A 21,453-nucleotide genomic window follows, 5' to 3' on the forward strand; every position below is an offset into this window, starting at 1 on the left:
GATTGTCACGTTAATTCTTTTATTGATATTGAATAAAAGTTATTATATTACATTAAATTTAAATGATGACGTTCTTGAAGTTGTACAACTTTAATCAGCTGGGATATTAATTAAAAAATCTGAAAAAGCTATTTTTTAAAAATATGTTGTTATTTTTTTAATAATAAATTTGATTTTTTGGAATAATATATTTTTTTATGTTATTACATACGTGCACTTAATTTAGATATTATTTTTTAATGCAAATGATATTTTAAATAAGTTCGCCCCAATAAAAATTAAATTCACACTTTTTTTTTTTTTTTTTTTAGATTAAAGATTTTTCTTTGCTCCTTTGAGATGGTATACGGTAACTTTCGAATCCCGGTGAGCAGGCAGGCTACACTCATGTTTTTTTGTGATTTTACGCATATCTGTTGTGTATGCAGTGTCTTCTGGATGCATAAATGAATAAAGCTGAACTCTGGTAGTTCGGTCCTAATTTCGAATCCCGGCGAACGGGCTGGGTCCATGGGTGTTTGCGTGATTTTACGCATGTACCTCGTGTACGCAGCATCTTCTGGATGCATAAGTGAATAAAGCGGCCGAAATTCGCTCAAAACCTCTGATTACTGGTAGTTCGGTCCAACTTTCGAATCCAAGCGACCGTGTTGGCTCAATGTGTGTTTTCGGGATTTTTCGCATGTGTAACGTGTATGCGGTATCTTCTGCATGCATACTTGAATAAAGCGGGAACAGCCCGCGCAAAACTACAGAACACTGGTAGTTCGGTCCAACTTTCGAATTCCGGGGTACTGTACATAAAATTTGGTCGCATACGTGAATACAGCGCGCGGATACCGGGTAAAACCGCTGAACACTGGTAGTTCGGTCAAACATTCGAATCTCTGCGAGCGGGCTGGCTGCATGGGTGTTTTCCTGATTTTCCGCATGTGTATAGTGTATAAAGTGATTTCTGGATGCATATGTGATAAAAGTGGGCGCAGCCTGCTCAAAACCTCTTAACGCTCCGGGTGTTTTCTTGCTTTAACTCATGTGTATCTTTTATGCAGTATCCTCTCCATGCTTATGTGTATAAAGCGGGCGCAGCCCGGTCCACAAAATCGCTGAACACTGGTAGTTCGCTCAAACTTTCGAATCTCGGCGAGCGGGCTGGCTGCATGGGTGTTTTCGTGATTGTTCGCATGTGTATCTCATGGATGCATACGTGAATAAAGCGGGCACAGAATACTGGTAATGCGGTAATTTCGAATCCCGATGAACTGGCTGGCTCCATGGGTGTTTTCGTGATTTTACGCATGTGTATAGTGTATGGAGTATCTTCTGGGTGTATATGTGAATAAAGCGGGCAGAGCCCGCGCAAAGCCACATAACACTGGTAATTCGGTCCAACTTTCGAATACCGGGGAACAGGCAGGCTCCATGTTTGTTTTCGTGATTTTACGCATGTGTATCGTTTATGCACCATCTTCAGCATGCATACAGGAATAAAGCGGGCACAGCACGCGCAAAATCGCTGAAAAATTGTATTTCGGTCCAACTTTCGAATCGGCAGCGGGCTGGCTGGAGGGGTGTTTTCGTGATTTTACGCATGTGTACGGTGTACGCAGTATCTTTTGCATGCACACGTGAACACTGCTTTGGGCGGGCTCCCGCCCAAAAGCGCTGAACACTGGTATTTCGGTCCAAATTTCGAATACCCGCGAAAGAGCTGGAAGCATGGGAGTTTTCGTGATTTTCCGCATATGTATAGTGTATGCGGTAACTTCTGGATGCATAGGTGAAAAAAGCGGGGGAAGCCCGCGGAATGCCGCTAAAAATGGTAGTTCGGTTCAACTTTTCAATACCGGCCAAATTTAACATAGGATATCTTTTAAAAACGAACAATGATAAGCGGGCTTCAGCCCGCTCAGCTGGCGGGCTTGCCCGCTAGTCTATACTATTAAAATCTGTGCGCGTCTGTTTGTTTGTAACCTCATCTTCTCAAGAACGGCTTTATGGAGAGCTTAGCGGAAGGTACCGTTGGATTCAGAATTCCCGTATCTCGCCATATTGACCATTCGCATCTTCGTGCGACTTTAATTAGCCGAGATATTAATTAAAAACTAACTTTTCCCTACGTTCTGAGCTTACTTTGTTGCGTTTAGGGATTTAATGGTACTCAATAGCCACTTTAGGGATTTGTTCTTACGTTTTCCCGCTTGGCTTCCATTTTCGAAAGACGTAGGGATTTGGCACCGTGTCAAATATGTTAAAACCTTTTTGTTCTAGCTTAGAAAATTATTTGTTATTTGATTTTTGGTCAGTAAGTATTCTTAGACAGTAAGATTTCGTTATTAAAACATTATTTTGAAGTCGGATTAAAAGATTAAAGTTTCAAATAATGACGTCATATATATTATGTAGGGAATCAAAAGTTTTCTTTTCTCGGTTTGGCAACAAAAGTTTATTTACGAATTTGTGAATGGGAAGGGAAGTGTGCCGAAATTTTCTCTGATTCCATATTTCGTAAATATACTTATTATTACTTATTGCACTTAATCTTTATTTCTTTTTCTAGGAGATTTTATATCTTTTTGCATTTATATTTGTATTTTTACTCATTTACAGTAGTATTTAGGCTTTTATACTTGTGGTCAAATTTAGAGCTTGAGGGAAATCGCCATTTTCTTAGGCACATTTAACTTTTCGACTTTTGTGATATATTTAATGTTTTGTTTCGTATTTTTTTAAAGAGAAATTTACTCCTGTTATATATCTCTGTTATTGTTGCTCGAAAGATTGCATTTACATTTTATATTTTTGACATTTATATTTTTACTGTGTGCGATAACAACTATCGTTTTGTCATTTTAAGGCGCTCGAATGTTCTTTATTATTTTGGATGTATTAGTTTATTTTTGCTTTTAAATTTCAATTTTTATTGATTTATCTTTGTATTTATACTTTTATTTTGTGTTTATAATTTTCATTTTCTTTTTATGTGCATTGTTTTCAGCTTAACCTAACTATCTAAAATATTTTCATAATTGTTATCTGTGCTTAGAATTTTCATAATAATACCCATATTATTTGACATTTTGTTATTTACTAGCAATTTTATAATTGGCAAGTTTAGGTTTTACGTTTTTGATTAGTTCTTGAGTGGATAATATTATTTTAATTGTCTATTATTATTTGTGATATATTATCATTTTAAGGCGCTTGAATGTTCATTTTTTTTTTTTTTTAGATGTTTTAGTTCATTTTTGCTTTTTAATTTCAGTTTTTATTGATTTCAGAATTTCTTAATTTATCTTCGTATTTATACTTTTATTTTGTGTTTATAATTTTCATTTTCTTTTTATGTGCATTGTTTTCAGATTAACCTAACTATCAAAAATATTTTCATGATTGTTATCTGTGCTTAGAATTTTCATAATAATACCCATATTATTTGACGTTTTGTTATTTACCAGCAATTTTAGGTTTTACGTTTTTGATTTTTTGAAATTAATTAGCTCTTGAGTGGATAATTTTTTATTTAGTCTATTATTATTTGTGTTATATACATTTAGAACTGCGTAGTTACTTTTTTAGTAGAGTGGTATTTTTTTTAATGTTCTAAAATGCCAAAACGGAAAAGAGGCATTACGGGAGATTCATCAAGAAGACGAAGAGCTGAAGCACAAAGGTTACGGCGAGCTACAGAAAATGAAGAAGAAACCGCTAGAAGACTCAACATGCAGGCAGTACGCCAAGCAAACCTACGTGCTCGAGAAACCGAAGAAGAAAACCGTAGCAGACTCGACAGGATAGCGCATCGAGAATCAATTTTACGCACTCAAGAATCGGAACAGGATGCTACTATACGAAGAATGCGAGACGCTGCACGTCACAGACAAGTCCGATCGGAAGAAACGTTGTCAGTACGAGAAGACAGGCTACGCATGAATGCAGCACAACGTTCACGTAGCACTCTTCACAATGCAGGGAGATGTGGACTCGAAGTTTTCGCTGAACAACACAGTGTCGGTTCAATGGAAGGTTCCTGCGATCTCTGCAATGGATTGTTCTTTATGGGAGAAAGGAACGCAAGAGGAAGATACATGCACTGCTGTAACAATGGGAAAATTGTCGAAGCTGAAAGAAGATATCCAGAAGAATGGCGCAATTTAATGAATGGGAACCACCCATTTTCTGAAGAGTTTTATGCCAACATACGTACTTACAACTGCCTGCTCAGTTTTGCTTCAATGGGTGCCAATATAGAAATGCCTACGGGTTCGGGTCCCTATTGCTTCAGGATTCATGGTGCCATATATCATCGAACGAGCCACCTTCATCCGCCTCATGCCGGTCAAGAACAGTATGCTCAGCTGTACATTTTAGATTCGGATCAAGCGCTCAGGCAGAGAATGAACATATTTGGAAATGTTGCCTTGAATGCCGAACTGCTGAGACAGTTGGATGCAGTTTTGAGAAACGTTAATCCATACGCTGAAGCCTACAAGATGCTGAAAGAATTCGAAGAAGAAACTCTACGAGAGCAAGGCGCCGAAACTGCTGCGGATATCCGCATGTACATCAAGGGTGAAAGTGTTGCTGCGGGCGAGCACAGGGGACGTTACGATGCTCCAAAAGAAAACGAAGTTGCAGTTGTCTTCAAGAGTACGGACGGCGCTCCTCCATCGAACCGAGACATCGTGATCCATCCAAGAGGTGGCGGTCTCATCAACATCAGTACCTTAAATCCCAACTTGGAACCGATGACATACGTCCTTTTCTTTCCTCACGGCGACCAAGGATTCAGAGTCGGACAGCAATACACAGAGTTGCAGTTTTACAGTCGCAGGGTGTCTGTGCGACGAGATTGCTACAACCCCATTTTGTATGGCCGGAAATTGTTTCAGCAGTATCTCGTGGATGCATACGTAAAAGTCGAAGGCAACAGGATTGCGTACCTCCGGAGCCATCGGATGAATCTGAGAGTGGAAACTTACATGGGTCTTGCCGATCACATTTACAGAGTTGGTCAAGAGACGGGCGTCCGCCCTGGAATACCGGTTATACTTCCGTCAACGTTTATAGGAAGCCCTCGCTGCATGCAGCAAAACTATCAGGACTCGATGGCCATTGTGCGCGACTTTGGTAAACCGGATCTGTTTCTGACTTTCACGTGCAACCCTAAATGGCCGGAAATAACAGAAAACCTATTCCCAGGACAGAAGGCTCACGATTGTCCGGACATCGTGTCCAGGGTATTTGACCTGAAGAAAACAGCTTTGCTGCATGATTTGACGAAGAATCACATCTTGGGTGCGACAATTGCAGATATACACGTCATCGAATTTCAGAAAAGAGGATTGCCTCATATGCGCCTTTTGTTGTTTTTAGCGGAAGAAGATAAAATAAGAGATGCAGAGTGCATCGACTCGCTGGTGTGTGCTGAACTTCCAGATGCTACTCGACATCCCATGCTACACGACATTCTCAAGTCATCGATGATTCACGGACCCTGCGGTGAACTGAATCGAAACTCTCCCTGCATGAGCGATGGTGTATGTTCTAAAGGATTTCCGAAACCGTTTCAGGCAGAAACTAAAGAGAACGTGAATGGCTACCCACTTTACAGAAGAAGGGATGATGGAAACTTTATCGTGATCAAGGGTCATGCCATCGATAACAGATGGGTTGTACCTTACAATCCGTATTTAACAAAAAAGTACAACGCCCACATAAACGTTGAAGTATGCAGCTCCATAAAATCGGTCAAGTATTTGTTCAAATATGTGTATAAAGGTCATGATGCAGCTAAAGTTGTTCTGGAAGAATCTGGAGATAGAACTTTAATGTGGGACGAGATAAAATGCTTCTTAAATGCAAGATACGTGTCTGCCCCTGAAGCAGTGTGGAGGCTGTTTGAAAAGAGAACGCATTCAAAGTCTCACTCCATCATACGACTACCGGTTCATTTGGAAAACCTGCAGTCCGTCTTATTTTGCTGAATCAGAAGAAAGAAATGCTCTGCAGAGAGCTGCCGAGAAAAACACCATGCTCACCGGATGGTTTGAACTGAACAGGACAGTTCCCGAAGCGAATCGTTACCTGTATGCTGAAATTCCTAAACATTTCACCTGGAGGAATCACGCCTGGCAGACACGAGTTAGACTTGGAGATTACATCATTTCAAGAATGTATTCTGTTAGCCCGAAAGATGTTGAGCGTTTCCATCTGAGGTTGCTGCTGTGTCGCGTTAAAGGAGCGAAGAGTTTTGCCGACTTAAGAACTTATGAAGGTGTGGAGTATTCAACATTTAAGGAAGCGTGCCGTGCAAGGCATCTGCTGCAAGACGACGAAGAATGGAAAAATTCTCTGGCTGAAGCATCAGCTTTTCAAATGCCATCTCAGCGAAGACAGCTCTTTTGCTTCATCTGTGTTTTCTGCAACCCTACGGAACCGATCACTTTGTGGAATGAATTTAAAGAGTCCCTTTCTGAAGATTTCACAAGATTTTACTCCTTAGAAGACAGCTTTAGCCTCGCACTGAGAAACATAGAAGACCAGTTACAAGTGCACAACGTTTCACTCACTTCTCTTGGTCTCCCTCAGCCAACATTGAGTGAAGTTGTTTCTCTCGACGTCCCGCAGTTCGATGTCGAGTATGAAAGCGAACAAGCCGAAGTGTTGAACCAGATGTTGAATCCTGAACAGAAATTTGTTTACGACTCGGTTTTGGAAGCTGTACAAGATGAGAATCCTAACACACCAAAGACATTTTGCGTTAATGCGTTTGCCGGAGCTGGAAAAACTTTCCTGTTTAGGACGATCCTTCATGCTGTTCGGGGAATGGGCCACGTTGCTGTTCCCGTTGCGTGGACAGGTATTGCTGCTGTGCTGTTGACCGGTGGAAGAACTGTACACTCTACTTTCAAGTTGCCCGTTCCGATTCTGGAAAATTCTTCGTGCCATGTCAGACAAGATAGTGCTGAAGGAAGGTACTTGAAGACTGCAAAACTTTTTATATGGGATGAATGCACCATGACGCCTCATTACGCTTTGGAAGCTGTCGACAGATTACTGAGAGACTTGACCGGACTGGATGTTCCTTTTGGCGGTAAAACCTTAGTTTTAGGAGGTGACTGGAGACAAACATTACCTGTGATCGCACACGGAAACCGAACTTCTGCGATCGAGAGCTGCCTCAGAAATTCCTTTTTGTGGTCACATTTCAAACAGTGCACACTTTCTACGAATATGCGATTGCATCCGGAAGAACAAGAGTTTTCAGAGTGGCTTCTACAGTTGGGAGATGGTCGTCTTAAAAATGACAGTGACAGACATTATCGAAATTCCATCTTTGTGTGTGGTAAACAGATCGATAGTAGAAGAAATGTTTGGTTGCGGTAGTGAATTCGACTTACAAGACTTGGCCAGTAAAGCAATTTTATGTCCAAAGAATGAGGAAGCTCTGAAACTTAATGAAGAAATTCTTTCCAAGTTTCCAGGTCAAGTTTTCACACTCTACAGTGCAGACTCCGTTATTTGCGATGACGAAGAAGAACAAGACACGTATCAGCTGGATTTCATCCACAGCCTGACGCCTTCTGGAATGCCACCTCATTGTCTGAATTTGAAACTTGGAGTTATAGTTATGCTTCTACGGAATCTAAATCCATCGGCTGGACTCTGCAACGGAACAAGGCTCATTGTGAAGAGAATTATGCAAAACGTTTTAGATTGTGAAGTCATCTCTGGACAGAATGCTGGATCAAGAGTTTTCATTCCACGTGTTGAACTTTCACCTTCAGATTCAAACCTCCCCTTTCAGCTCAAGCGAAGACAGTTTCCTATCAGGCTTGCATTTTGTATGAGGAATTTATTTACCGCAACCGGTTTTCAGTCATGGAATGCTTTACGTAGCTTTTTCAAGATGTTCATCTATGAGGAATGTTTCTGTTTTAGTGAAAGACACCAAGAAGCAAGGCCGTTTGATACCTAAATGTTCTAAAGTATTCACAAGAAATATTGTTTACAGAGAGGTTCTGCAGTAAAAAAAAAAAAAATTCCTCAACACTGTGAAGATGAAACATTGAGATTTTTGCACACAAATTGAAGTGAATCAAGCCAATGTAAAACTAAAAAAGTTTGAGATTTTTGGATGATTAGGATAAACTGAAGCAAGTCAAGATGAAGCTGAAACGGTTTGAGAATTATGCATTAGTCGGTTTTAGGTCTGTCGTTACAAAGTAGAATTTGGAGTTGTATTATTTTTTCAATGTTGTAAATATTTTTTATAAATTTTCCTTTTCAGGTCTACATGCAACTGCGGTCATTAATTTTAAAAAGTTTTATGTATTTTCTCTTTTAGGTACTTATGGAACTGATTTCAATCACATAAAAATATTTTTTTCAGGTGTATATAGAAATGATTTGATTTAAATTAAAATGTTTTTATACGTTTCTTTTCAGATGTTCATAGGTATTTATGGAACTGATTTCAATCACATAAACATCCACACCAACTTGTAAATACTTCTTTTTCAGGTGTACATAGAACATGTAAATTTCACATGTAAAACATGTAAATGTGTCAGGCAGTTCATGCCGTCAAAAGCCCGCCAATGTCTTTTGTGCAAGATTTTGAGTTCAGTATAAACTTATAACTAATTTATTTATTTTATTTATTTATTTATTTATTTTTTAACATTTTAGATAAATACGGATTGTAGCTCGCCGTTCTGGCGAGGTTGCAGAAGATACCCCAGGTGTCAGGCAGTTCATGCCGTCAAAAGCCCGCCAATGTCTTTTGTGCAATATTTTGAGTTCAGTATAAACTTATAACTTAATTTATTTATTTATTATTATTTTTTAAAACATTTTAGATGAATACGGATTTTAGCTCGCCGTTTAGGGCGTACTTACTCGGTAGATTTTTAAAAATTATTTTGTCTTTTTCTTTGAACTTATTACCGATAACTGATTTCATTCATATAAAAAAATTGTTTCACATGATATTTATTATATTTAAGGGACAGGCCAGTAATGAGTGTAATATGTCTTTCACAAAGATGTTTCTTTTATAGACATAGGTAGAGTAAAATATTTTAATGGACTGTCCTACTGTGTTATCCAAAGAATCCGTTTCAGTGGTTGATGATAATGTGTGTACACCCCCAATTCCCAATTATGGCAGACATTTTGGAGTGAGTTTGCTCAAAGCTAAAAAAATGTCATTGATGCGGATTGTAACGACAAAAAGGAAATGAATAATATAGTTCTTGTGGATGTTTTAGTTTCATTGATTTTTTTTTATTAATTACATGCCCATATGCATATCTATGTAAATAAAATGTACTCTAATAAACTTAATTTTGTTGAAAATATGTTTTTTTCCTTCAATATCCTTCAACACAAAAAAATATTTCAGTCTTTTCAGTTTCATGTTAAACAATTTTCATTGTACAGTACAAAGTCTTTAATCCATGCGTCCATAACGGCACAGCAATTACAGAACTTGAACAGCGGAACTTTGTAACTGAACAAGAAATTATGTATGTTTATAGAATTAAAGAGAAAGTATTAGCACATAAAACAAAGCAAATTAAACAACTTATATTGAAAGAAATATTTAATAAAGTAAAAAAATAAATGTTAAGCATTTTTTTTAAAATTTTGATACCCTTTAGATCATAATTTCTCTTTATTTCATATAAATTATGGTTTCATATTTTTAATTTCACAATTTCTGCATGCCATCTTACCAGATTTAAATTGATGATCTGTAATTCACGACAAACCCCTAAATCCGGAATCGCCAAAGTCCCGACAAGTCCGGATTACAGACTTTGTACTGTATGTATATTTTAAATAATCATAGATTTAAAATGATTCTTTTTTCCATTTAAATATAAAATATTTCACACAAACTATTTTAAACACCAGCAATGAATTGAGTGGGTGCAGCTCGCCCATTCGGAATACTTACTCGGTAGATTTTAAAAATGATTTTCTCTTATTTATTTTAAATGCAATATAAAAAGGTGAAATTTGTTTCGCATGATATTTAATATACTCAAGGCATAGGCCTGTAATGAGTGTAATACATCTTTCACAAAGTTCTGTCTTATAAACATAAGTAGATCATAGATTTAAAAATTATTTTTTGTTTTTCTTTTAAATACAAAATATTTCTGCAAATTTCACATAGAAACTACTTTAGACACCACCAATGAATTGAGTGGTCGCAGCTCGCCCATCTGCCATACTTAAGTCTGTAGATTTAAAAAATTATTATCTGATTCACATAGAATTATTTTTTCAGGTGTACATGGAACCTATAATTTTTTTCTTTTCAGATGCAAATACATTTTCACTCATTGCAATCATTTTTGCACACACAAATATATATATCAAACTGCATTAATAATTTTGTGTGCTGCAACTTTTCAATACTTTAATACTGCAACACCGCTTAACACTAACAGTGTGATTCTTTTGAAGTTTACCAAAAGGAATTTCAATAACAAATCTACTGTTGGAATTATCGTACCCGAAAAATTTTGCGATTAGCGGCTGAGCTGTAAAATTGCCGAACACTGGTAGTTCGACTCAACTTTCGAATCTTGGCAAACGGGCTAGCTGAATGGGTGTTAATTTTCACATTCAAACGTATGGTTTTCAAACCAAACATTAAATTCAGTATTAACTGCGCAAAGACACCTTTTAGTACTAACATCAGCACAATATTCTGATCATATTTCAAAACTGATTACAAGTCCCGTCTAACATTTACAACTACTGGAATATTGTTCAGTGACGTATGACCGTGTTTATGCCATGTCCCATCGCATGAAACTGATGTCGATAACTGATTTATTTAAAAGGTCGACATTTAATTCTTCATACTTCTTTCGCACTATGTTTCGAGCAATTTGAAGGATGTCATCTTGATTTTTTTTTTTTTTTCCTCTTCGTATTGAATGAATAACAACAGCCATAGAAAATATTTTCAGCAGTGTTACCTTTCCCAATTTTTAGAAATGCATTTACACATTTTTTATTTGTATCAAAACATTTAGATTCTTTTGCACGTGGGCTAGAAAATGTTGAACGGAACACCTGTTCACACAATTTGCAAATGAGTTTGATCTTGGTTCAATAGCCAAACATTCCTTTGAAATTACATCTTGGGAATTGTAGCATTCATTACATTTAATATTTTGCAACAAAGATTACCATATTTTGCTGTTCATTAAAATATAGGAACACTTCTCACTCACATTTTGAGTAGAATTTGACGAAGATTGAACGGTTGTTTTCAACTTAACAAAAAAAAACAAGCTATTGATTTAAATTGGTGACATAAACAAAAAAAATTTTGGCTACACAATGAAGCCACATGCAGATGCATACTTCCTTCAACATCAGAATACTATGATATATATGATATGATAATAATAAATATTACGTTTAACTTTGGGCAATGCTATTTTTATTGCACATTTTGTACAAAATTACCATTTGTTTATTAATTAACTTTATGATTTGAAAGCGAGCAGTGGGATCACTTCAGTATAAGGCATTTTTATCTCCATCTACTACCGAAACTGGATAACCTCAGAACCCACGCTTAAAAAATGTAAACAAACGTGCAGAAAACAGTTACAGTTAAGATAAAAAGGTTTGCTCGCAGTAAGAAGTATTAGTTGCGAGAATGAAAAAATCATAAAATGATACTGAGCTAATCATTTACTGCTTTTGTTAGTATCGTTGTTTAAGCAATTAATTACTGTGTTATTACACAATTAATTACTGCGTTGTCACTATTATAAGATACATAATGCTATTTAAATGTATCAATTAGTATCAAACTGGATTATCCATTAAGCAATTGCTGTTATTCAATGAGTAAGTCAAATAGTATCATTCATTAAGCACTTATTTACTTTGTTAATTAGTATTGTGCTGACTTTAATTTACTTCTCAGTGCGGTTTGAATGTGTGAATTAGTGGGTCAGCATGGGTCTTTTCGTGTTTTTACGCATGTATATCGTGTATACAGTATCTTGTGGCTGCATACGTGAATAAAGCGGGCGCAGCCCGCGCAAAACCTCTGAACACTGGTAGTCCTGTCCAACTTTCGATTGCCGGCGAAATTTAATATGGGAACTCTTTTAGAAACGAACAGTGGTCCAACTTTCGAATAAAGGGCCAACGAAAGCGGCATGGGTGTTTTTGTGATTTTCCGCATGTGTTACGTGCATGCAGTATTTTCTAGATGCATAAATGAATAAAGCGGGCTCAGCCCGCGCGAAACCGCTTAACACGGGTAGTTCGTCACAACTTTCGATTCTCGGGGTACGGGCCGACTCCACGGGTGTTTGCGTGATTATACGCATGTGTATCGTGCATACGGTATGTTCTGGATGCATGCGTTAATAAAGCGGGCGAAGCCCGCGCAAATCCGATGAACATTGGTAGTTCGGTCAACTTTCGAATCCCGGGGAACGGGGTGGCTGAATGGGTGTCTTCGTGATTTTCCGCATGTGTAAGGTGTGTGCAATACCTTATGTATGCATACTGGAATATAAACCAGTTAAAATCGCTGGACACTGGTAGATCGGTTCAACTTTCGAAAACTGCGAATTTTAATATGCGAACTCTTTCAAAAAAGAACAATAAAAAGCGGGCTTCAGCCCGCTCAGCTGGCGGGCTTGCCCGCTAGTCTATACTATTAAAATCTGTGCGCGTCTGTGTGTTTGTAACATCATCTTCTCAAGAACGGCTTCATGGAGAGCTTAGTGGAAGGTACCGTTGGATGCAGAATTCCCGTATCTCGCCATATTGACCATTGGCAACTTCGTGCGACTTTAATTAGCCGAGATATTAATTAAAAACTAATTTTTCCCTACGTTTTTGGCATTTCTTTCGCTTACTTTGTTGGGTTTTTCCCTATGAAAGGGATATTTCTCCGCGGCAAGGGGTGAAATTAAGGTACTGGGGCATTTTCGGTCATGCCGCTAATTATGCTTTTAATTGCCCGATCGACTTGGGACAAACGGCATCCGTCATTTGATGATCCGAGAATTAAAAATTTCGAAATTTCAAGAAAATTGGATGATTGGTTCCCAAATTACGAATTTACCTTAATTAAAGTAACTGAGCCGGAAAAATGCATACAAAATACGTATCTCCCGATCTAACCGACCGATTTTTTTCAAATTTTCTATTTTGCACTTCCTGGATGCTCAAATGAACGTTAGCGTTGATTGTAAACTGTTTAGCTAATTAGGAGCCTAATTACGAGATACGAATATTTAGTGCATTTTGCTTAATAAGAGAAATTGAGCCGGAAAAATGCACAAAAATACGTAACTTTTGAAAGAATTAACCGATATCGTTCAAATTTTGAATTTTGCACTTCCCGGATGCTCAAATGAACGTTAGCGTTGATTGTAAACTGTTTTGCTAATTAGGAGCCTAATTAGCAGGTTCATTAAAAAAGCGCTACTACTCTTATTTCCCCCTCCTAACTCTTCGTTGACGGCCTTCGACTCGGAAAGCGACGGGTGTCGGAGGGGGGAAGATGGTATTCGCTCGACTGTTGAAATCGTCAAGGCCATTCGCGAGGGGTGAAATTACCGTAGTGGCATTTTTTATTCATTATGCTAATTAATCATCTAATTTGCCAATCCATCTAGAACAAAGAGCATCCTTCATCTAACCATCCATCGGTTGTAAATTTCTAAATTTGGAGCCGATCGCATAATTAGTTCCCGAGATACAAAATTTTAGTGAATTTTTCTTAATTACAGAAACTGAGCCGGAAAAATGCACAAAAATACGTAACTTTTCAAAGAATTAACGGATTTCGTTCAAATTTTGAATTTTGCACTTCCCGGATGATCAAATAAAAGTTAGCGTTCATTGTAAACTGTTTTGCTAATTAGGAGCGTAATTAGATGGTTCATTAAAAAAGCGCTACTACCTTCTGTCCCCTTCCTAACTCTTGGTTGACGGCCTTCGACTCGAAAGCGACGTGTGTCGCTGAAGCGGAGATGGTTTCCGCTGGACTTTTGGAATCGTCAAGGCCATTCGCCATTGATAAAATTAAAGTAGTGGAGGATTTTTATTCATTATGCTAATTAATCTTCTAATTTGCCAATCTCTCTGGAACAAAGACCAAACCTCTTTTCGAAATCTGGCAATTATAAGATTGTAAATTTCGAGCCGATCGGACTGATAGTTGTTGAGATACGTATTTTTTGTGCATTTTTCGAACAATTCGTGATTTTTGGATCTGAATAAGAACAGCAACTTTGAATAATACAAATTAATATTTCTAATAGCTTAAATCAGCGTGCTCATTTCTGTTACTGAGCTACGTAATCATTCACTGCTTTTGTTATTATATATAAATTCATTAATATATATACTGTCGTATTTTTGGTAACAAATGTTTCTGTTCTCATAAAGCTAATATTAAATGTAATTTTCATTAAGAAATTTTAATTGTAAAAAAATAAATATAAATATAAATAAACTATTTATTTAAATTATGACTAATCATTTTTTCGTTCAGGGTTTTTAAATTAAATTTCTATTGCTTGAACATGCTATATGGAAAGTTTTCTTAATATAAATAATTATGGTTGATTAATTACATTAATATATATATTGATGCACTTTTGTGTGTGATATGTGAATAAAGCGGGCGCAGCCCGCTCAAAACCGCTGAACACTGGTAGTTAGGTCCAACTTTCGAATAGCCGTTAAAGAGCTGTCTGTATGAGTATTTTCGTGATTTCACGCACGTGTATCGTGTATGCAGTATGTTCTGGATGCATACGAGAATAGAGCGGGCTTCGATTCTGCCGATCACTGGTAGTTCGATCGAACTTTCTAATCTCGGCGAACGGGTTGTCTCCATGTATGTTTCATGATTTTCCGCATGTGTAACGTGCATGCAGTATCTTTTGGATGCATACGCGAATAAAGCGGGCGCAGCCCGGGTAAAATCGCCGAAATGGTAGTTCGGACGAACTTTCGAATAAAGGCCAACGGGCTGGCTCTATGTGTGTTTTCTTGAGTTTCCGCATGTGTGTCGTGTATGCAGTATATTCTGGATGCATAATTTAATAAAGCGGGAGCAGCCCTCCCAAAACCGCTAGACACTGGTAGTTCGTTGCAACTTTCGGCAGTTGGTCTGGGTGCAAGTTGTTTTCGTGATTTTACGCATGTGTAACGTGTATGCAATATCTTCTCTATACATACGTGAATTAAGCGGGCGCAGCCCGGGTAAATCGCCGAAATGGTAGTTCGGACGAACTTTCGAATAAAGGCCAACGGGCTGGCTCTATGGGTGTTTTCTTGAGTTTCCGCATGTGTGTCGTGTATGCAGTATATTCTGGATGCATAATTTAATAAAGCGGGAGCAGCCCTCCCAAAACCGTTAGACACTGGTAGTTCGTTGCAACTTTCGGCAGTTGGTCTGGGTGCAAGTTGTTTTCGTGATTTTACGCATGTGTAACGTGTATGCAATATCTTCTCTATACATACGTGAATTAAGCGGGCGCAGCCCGGGTAAAACCGGTGAACACTGGTATTTCGGTCCAACTTTCGTATACCCGGGAACTCTTTTACACACGAGCAATATATAGCGGGCTTCAGCCCGCTCAGCTGGCGGGCTTGCCCGCTAGTACTATTAAAATCTGTGCGCGTCTGTTTGTTTGTAACATCATCTTCTCAAGAACGGCTTGGTGTAGAGCTTAGTGGAAGGTACCGTTGGATTCAGAATTCCCGTATCTCGCCAAATTGACCATTGGCATCTTCGTGCGACTTTAATTAGCCGAGATATTAATTAAAAACTCATTTTCCCCTACGTTTTTGGTATTTCTTTCGCTTTCTTTGTTGGGTTTTTCCCTATTAAAGGGATATTTCTCCGCGGCAAGGGGCGAAATTAAGGTACTGGAGCATTTTTAGTGATGTCGCTAATTAAGCGTCTAATTGGCCGATCGACTTGGGATAAACGGCATCCTTCATTTAAAGATACGCGAATTAAAAATTTCGAAATTTCAAGAAAATTGGATGATTGGTTCCCAAATTACGAATTTTCCTTAATTAAACTAAACGAGTCGGAAAAATGCACCAAAAATACGTATCTCCCGATCTAACAGACCGATTTCGTTCAAATTTTGAATTTTGTACTTCCGGATGCTCAAATGAACGTTAGCGTTGATTGTAAACTGTTTTGCTAATTAGGAGCCTAATTAGCAGGTTCATTAAAAAAGCGCTACTACCTTTATATCCCCTTCCTAACTCGTGGTTGAGGGCCTTCCACTCGGAAAGCGACGGGTGTCGGGGGAGGGAAGATGTTATCCGCTCGACTGTTGGAATCGTCAAGGCCATTCGCTGGGGATGAAATTAGCGTACTGGCGCTTTTTTATTCATTATGCTAATTAATCATCTAATTTGCCAATCCATCTAGAACAAAGAGCATCCTTCATCTGACCATCCATCGGTTGTAAATTTCTAAATTTGGAGCCGATCGCATGATTCGTTCCGGACATACGAATATTTAGTGCATTTTTCTTAATTAGAGAAATTGAGCCGGAAAAATGCACAAAAATACGTAACTTTTGAAAGAAATAACCGATTTCGTTCAAATTTTGAATTTTGCACTTCCCGGATGATCAAATAAAGGTTAGCGTTCATTGTAAACTGTTTTGCTAATTAGGAGCCGAATTAGAAGGTTCATTAAAAAAGCGCTACTACCTTATCTCCCCTTCCTAACTCTTGGTTGAGGGCCTTCGACTCGAAAGCGACGGGTGTCGCTGAAGGGGAGATGGTTTCCGCAGGACTTTTGGAATCGGCAAGGCCATTCGCCATGGATGAAATTAAAGTAGTGGAGGATTTTTATTCATTATGCTAATTAATCTCCTAATTTGCCAATCTGTTTGGAACAAACACAAAACCTCTTTTCAAAATCTGGCAATTATAAGATTGTAAATTTCGAGCCGATCGGCCTGTTAGTTGCCGACATATGTATTTTTTGTGCATTTTTCGAACAATTCTTGATTTTTGGATCTGAATAAGAAAAGCAACTTTGAATAATACAAATTAATATTTCTAATAGCTTAAATCCGCGTGCTCATTTGTGTTACTCAGCTATGTAATCATTCACTGCTTTTGTTATTATATATAAATTCATTAATATATATACTGTCGTATTTTTGGTAACAAATGTTTCTGTTCGCATGAAGCTAATATTAAATATAATTTTAATTAAGAAATTTTAATTGCAAAAAAATAAATATAAATATAAATAAACTATTTATTTAAATTCTGACTAATTATTTTTTCGTTCAGGGTTTTTAAATTGAATTTCTGTTGCTTGAACATGGTATATGGAAAGTTTTCTTAATATAAATAATTATGGTTGATTAATTACATTAATATATATATATTGATGCACTTTCGTGTGTGATTATGTTGAAGTTTATCAAAAGGAGTTTTAATAACGAATCTACTGTTTGAATATTATACTCGAAAAGTTTTGCGGTTACACTCGGCAAAAAGCCTGAGCAGTAAAATCGCTGAACACTGGTAGTTCAGACCAACTTTCGAATCCAGCGAGCAGGCTGGCATGGGTGTTTTCTTGCTTTTACGCATGTGTATCGTTTATGCAGTATCTTCTCCATGCATATACGAAGAAAGCGGCCGCAGCCCGCGCAAAACCGCTGAACACTGGTAGTTCGATCCAACTTTCGAATGCCAGCGAAATTACAATGGGAACTCATGAACATTGAACAGTGTATGCAGTATTTTCTGAATGCATACTTGAATAAAGCGGGAGGAGCCAGCGCAAAACCGCTGAACACTGGGAGTCCTGTCCAACTTTTCAATACCGGCGAAATTTAACATGGGACCTCTTATACACACCAATCAGGAAAGCGGGCTTCAGCCCGCTAAGCGTGCGCAGCCCGCTCAAGAGAGCTGAACACTGGTAGTTCGCTCCAACTTACGAGTCCGGCGAGCGGGCTGGCTGCATGGGTGTTTTCGTGATTTTCTGCATGTGTATCGTGTATACAGTGTCTTCTGGATGCATATGTGAATAAAGCGGGCGCAGCCAGCGCAAAACCAATGAACACTGGTAGTTTGGTCCAACTTTCGAAACCCGGCGAGAGGGCCAGCTGCACGGGTGTTTGCGTGATTTTCCGCATATGTATTGTGCATGCAGTATCTTCTGGATGCGTATAAAAATAAAGCGGGCGCAGCCCGCGCAAAACCCGCCCTGGTACAACTTTCGAATCCCGGCGAGCGCTATGGCTGCATGGGTGTTTTCGTGATTTTACGCAAGTCGCATGTGTAACGTGTATGCAGTATCTTTTAGATGCATACGCGAATAAAGCGGGTAAAATCGCTGAACACTGATAATTCGGTCCAACTTTCGAATAAAGGCCAACGGCCTGGCTGTATGGGTCTTTTCGTGATTTTCCGCATGTGTATTGTGTATGCAGTATATTTTGGATGCATAATTTAATAAAGCGGGCGCTGCCCGGGCAAAACAGCTGGACATTGTTAGTTCGTTCCAATTTTCGAATCCCGAAAATTTGCGGGCTGGCTGCATTGGTGTTTTCGTGATTTTACGCATGTGTGTCGTGTATGCAGTATATTCTGGATGCAAACTTTAATAAAGCGGGCACAGCCCGCACAAAACCGCTGGACACTGGCAGTTCGTTCCAACTTTCGAATACCGGCGAAATTATATTAGGAACTCTTATACACACGAACAATGAATAGCGGCAAAGGCGCTGAACACTGGTGGTTCGTACCAAATTTAAAATCCCCGTAAGCGGGCTGGCTGCATGGGTGTTTTCGTGATTTCCCACATGTGCATAATGTATGCAGTATCTTCTGGATGCATAACTGAATAAAGCGGGCGCAGCCCCCGCAAAACCGCTGAACACTGGTAGTTGGGTCCAACTTTCGAATCTCGGCGAGCGGGCTGCCTACATTGGTGTTTTCGTGATTTTCTGCATGTGTATCGTGTATGCAGTGACTTCTGGACGCATATGTGAATTAAGCGGGGGCAGTCCGCGCAAAACCGATGAACACTGGTAGTTCGGTCCAACTTTCGATCCCGGCGAACGGGCTGACTCCATGGGTGTTTCCTTGATTTTACGCATGTGTATCGTTTACGCACTAACTTCTGCATGTATACGGGAATAAAACGGGCACAGCACGCGCAAAATCGCTGAAAAATTGTATTTCGGTCCAACTTTCGAATCCCGGACAGCGGGCTGGCTGGAGGGGTGTTTTCGTGATTTTACGCATGTGTACGGTGTATGCAGTATCTTTTGCATGCACACGTGAACACTGTTTTGCGCGGGCTCAGCCCCCCTGAAAGCGCTGAACACTGGTATTTCGGTCCAACTTTCGAATACCCGCGAAATGGCTGGCAGCATGGGTGTTTTCGTGATTCTCCGCATGTGTATCGTGTATGCGGTAACTTCTGGATGCATAGGTGAAAAAAGCGGGGTAAGCCCGCGGAATGCCGCTAAAAACTGGTTGTTCGGTTCAACTTTTTAAATACAGGCCAAATTTAACATAGGAATTCTTTTAAAAAAGAACAATGATAAGCGGGCTTGCCAGCTAGTATATATAAAAACATGACTGGCTGACTGATAACTTATAGCCAGAATACCACTGAGATCAGCAGTTTATCTGGCTCAATCAAATTTATGCCAGATGGGCACAATAACATAGAACTATCTTCACATAATGTCCGCCGTAAGGAGGAGCTAAGACGGATAAATAATAGGAAGACCAGCAAAGCAAGAGCTCACTAGCAAGTAACCGGCCCGGTAAAGGTGTGACTAAGTAGGAGTCATAAAATGAGTGTAGAATGTGAATAAAACTAGTAAATTTAAGGAGGGAAAGTTCGGGTCCCTGATAAGGTGGGCCACAAGTGGGCGCAGTTTGGCGTCCTCATTCAATATTTCGTAGGTAAAGATATCAAAATTTCTCATATGGTCACAGTTCAGAGCTTTCGTGAAGAATTTCCTGTTGATCTTATTCATGTGCTCTTCTAGAGTGTCCAGTTTTAATTCACAGTACAGTGTAGCATTGCTCACAAAAATGTGAGCATGGGTGATAAGCCTGAAGACTTTGTTTTGCATGATTTGAAGTCTTTTTATATCCTCCTTGCTAGCCGTGCACCAGGCCGGCGACACATAAGTCATCAATGGCCTAATTTCCGTGATATAAACTAGCCTCTTTTTCCTGAGGTCTAAGCTAGAATAATTACTCAATATAGGGATGAGACTATTTACAACAGTGAAAATCTTTCTTCTGACTTCTGTTATATGATCTCCCCATTTTAATCTTTCATTTAGGATTACTCTTAAATATTTCGCCTTACTAACTCTAGGAATCTCTTCAGAGAATAAGAAGAGCTTGCTATTAATAGTCAACTGTGTATTTTTCCTCCTTATCATTAATAATTGCGACTTTCTGGCATTAATAGCAATCCTCCAAGTCGTACACCACGTTTCTACCTCTGGTAGAAGCTCCTGTAACTTCTTGATTGCACGGTGTGCGTTTGCGGACTTTACGGCTAATGCCGTATCGTCCGCATAGCACCCGGGAAAGTGATTTCTGCCAATGTGAGCCCTAGGGAAGTCATGAACATAAAATAAATACAGGACGGGCCCTAAAATGGACCCCTGTGGGACGCCTGCATTCATGGTGCGTAAACTGGAGATGTCCTTTCCAATAGCCACAGTGAATTTCCTATTAGTGATGAAAGACATAATTAGCTGAATCAGCTATCTATCCATAGGGAGATTTATAAGTTTATAAATAAGCCTCTCATGCCAGACGCGGTCGAATGCCTTCGCCACGTCTAGCAGGAGTAAGGCGACATTTTGTTTCTTGTGGAGCGCATCCCCACAAAACTCGACGAGCCGAACCAGCTGTTTCGTAGTTGAAAGCTTTCTCCGGAAACCAAATTATTCCGGAGGCAGTAATTCAATATAGTTTTTCAATCTGCTGTAGATTATTCTCTCAAAGACGTTTCCTAGTTCCGGAAGCAAGCTAATGGGCCTGTTCCCATCTGGCTTAGTGTTATCCTTGCCGGGCTTAGGCAATAAAATAACTTTTGCGATTTTCCATTTTGTGGGAAAATAGCATTGACTAAGACACGCATTGATAATACACGTGAATTTTGTCACAACATTGCAGGGCAGATTTCTAAGTGCGTGATTATTAATACCGTCTATGCCAGGGGCTTTTTTTGACTTTAAGCTTCTTTGTGATTTCTTTGATCTCACTGTCCATGTATCTCTTAGCAGAGTGGGCATTAAGCCATTCCCTAAGAAAGTAGCATGCCTCATTGACAAAATTAATGTCCATGGGCGTCATGTTAGGTCTGAACTGCTCTTCTAAATGATCTTCAAGGACCGTCGATTT

Source organism: Stegodyphus dumicola, chromosome X1 (genome assembly GCF_044657685.1).
Source record: "Stegodyphus dumicola isolate Sdum_Otavi_A_Nest chromosome X1, ASM4465768v1".
Taxonomy (NCBI): domain Eukaryota; kingdom Metazoa; phylum Arthropoda; class Arachnida; order Araneae; family Eresidae; genus Stegodyphus; species Stegodyphus dumicola.